Source organism: Hoplias malabaricus, unplaced genomic scaffold (assembly GCF_029633855.1).
Source record: "Hoplias malabaricus isolate fHopMal1 unplaced genomic scaffold, fHopMal1.hap1 scaffold_125, whole genome shotgun sequence".
NCBI classification, from domain to species: Eukaryota; Metazoa; Chordata; class Actinopteri; order Characiformes; family Erythrinidae; genus Hoplias; species Hoplias malabaricus.
In genome coordinates this window covers 62,501-65,006 of record NW_027100788.1, presented here as the reverse complement: position 1 = coordinate 65,006, position 2,506 = coordinate 62,501, and the positions used below count along the sequence as shown (strand labels likewise).

The 2,506-nt window shown below is 59.5% G+C and overlaps 1 pseudogene; it reads right to left on the bottom strand.

The window, feature by feature from the left end:
- Positions 1 to 1,612: 1,612 nt before the first annotated feature.
- LOC136680203 (28S ribosomal RNA) overlaps positions 1,613 to 2,506 on the bottom strand; it is a 4,392-nt pseudogene continuing 3,498 nt past the window's right edge.

Here is a 2,506-nt window from a genome sequence, read left to right as displayed (position 1 = left end):
TTCCGCCCACTGGAAGACCCGAGCCCCAAACCCGCGCGCTTTACGGTTCTCTATCACCCCGGGCTCGGAGCACTTTTCTCGGCCATGGGACCTCCAGGGGGGGCCCTTCATGGCTCCGTCAATATTCCTTTAAGTCTCACTCCGCCCACTGGAAGACCCGAGCCCCAAACCCGCGCGCTTTACGGTTCTCTATCACCCCGGGCTCGGAGCACTTTTCTCGGCCATGGGACCTCCAGGGGGGGCCCTTCATGGCTCCGTCAATATTCCTTTAAGTCTCACTCCGCCCACTGGAAGACCCGAGCCCCAAACCCGCGCGCTTTACGGTTCTCTATCACCCCGGGCTCGGAGCACTTTTCTCGGCCATGGGACCTCCAGGGGGGGCCCTTCATGGCTCCGTCAATATTCCTTTAAGTCTCACTCCGCCCACTGGAAGACCCGAGCCCCAAACCCGCGCGCTTTACGGTTCTCTATCACCCCGGGCTCGGGGCACTTTTCTCGGCCATGGGACCTCCAGGGGAGGCCCCTCTTGGCTCCGTCAATATTCCTTTAAGTCTCACTCCGCCCACTGGAAGACCCGAGCCCCAAACCCGCGCGCTTTACGGTTCTCTATCACCCCGGGCTCGGGGCACTTTTCTCGGCCATGGGACCTCCAGGGGAGGCCCCTCTTGGCTCCGTCAATATTCCTTTAAGTCTCATTCCGCCCACTGCCATACCCGAGGTCTTTAACCGCGGCGTTCACGGTTCTCTATCACCCCGGGCTCGGAGCACTTTTCTCGGCCATGGGACCTCCAGGGGGGGCCCCTCATGGCTCCGTCAACATTCCTCTAAGTCTCATTCCGCCCACTGCCATACCCGGGCTCGGAGCATGTACTTCGGCCATGGGACCACAAGAGGGCGCCCTTCTTAAGAAATTGCTGACATCCAGGACCATTCAAGGGAGCGACCTGCCTCCCTATGCCCGCCACCGGCTTCCTCTAACCGGTGTACGGACTCTCGGGGCCCGCGCCCCCAGAGAACCAGAGTTTCAGAAATTGCACTAAGTCCAGACATCCAGGACCATTCAAGGGAGCGACCTGCCTCCCTATGCCCGCCACCGGCTCCCTCTAACCGGTGTACGGACTCTCGGGGCCCGCGCCCCCAGAGAACCAGAGTTTCAGAAATTGCACTAAGTCCAGACATCCAGGACCATTCAAGGGAGCGACCTGCCTCCCTATGCCCGCCACCGGCTCCCTCTAACCGGTGTACGGACTCTCGGGGCCCGCGCCCCCAGAGAACCAGAGTTTCAGAAATTGCACTAAGTCCAGACATCCAGGACCATTCAAGGGAGCGACCTGCCTCCCTATGCCCGCCACCGGCTCCCTCTAACCGGTGTACGGACTCTCGGGGCCCGCGCCCCCAGAGAACCAGAGTTTCGGAAATTGCACTAAGTCCGATTTTCGCCCACTACGAGACCTAAAACCGTCATCCAGGATTTCACAGGGGAGTACCCACCTCCCCTATGCCCGCCACCGGCTCCCTCTAACCGGTGTACGGAGTCTCCGGGGCCCGCGCCCCAGAGAACCAGACCTGGACCGCTCCGGAGGGCCGGGGGTTTGCTTTCGCCTTCCCCCCGACAAATGTTTGAGTGGACGGGATGACTTTCAATGGATCGCGGTATATGCACCCGCTCTGCCACTTACGACACCCGCACTCCGAATCAGGTCGTTTACGAGTCATTTCACACCCGGATCAAGAGACATTTGCTTTGACGAGGGAGGTGGACTGAGGCGTTCATTAGCCCCGGTCCGGTTCCAGTGTCATGCGGCTCTCGTCACCGGCGGTGGGGAGGAAAGCACCTCCCACCCCGGCTATCCAAGACCAAGCTCACCGATGCTGGGCGCGGATGTATCGCTCCTTCTAGGCGGGATTCCGACTTAGAGGCGTTCAGTCGTAAGCCCTCGGATGATAGCCTTGCACCAGTGGCTGCACAGCCAAGCGCGAGTACCATGTATCCGAACCTGCGGTTCCTCTCGTACTGGGCTGGATTACTATCGGAGCAACGGTCAACATCAGTAGGGTAAAGCTAACCTGTCTCACGACGGTCTAAACCCAGCTCACGTTCCCTGTTAGTGGGTGAACAATCCAACGCTTTGCGAATTCTGCTTCGCAATGATAGGAAGAGCCGACATCGAAGAATCAAACGGCGACGTCGCTATGAACGCTTGGCCGCCACAAGCCAGTTATCCCTGTGGTAACTTTTCTGACACCTCCCGCTTAAAACCCAAAAAGCAGACGGAAGGATCGTTAGGCCCCGCTTTCACGGTCCGTATTCATACTGAAAATCAGGATCAAGCCGGCTTTTGCCCTTATGCTCTACGGGAGGTTTCTGTCCTTCCCTGAGCCCGCCTTAGGACACCTGCGTTACGCTTTGACAGGTGTACCGCCCCAGTCAAACTCCCCACCTGTCACTGTCCCCGGAGGGACTCGCCCCGGGCACGGAGGCCCGCAACATGAGTGTAACCGGACT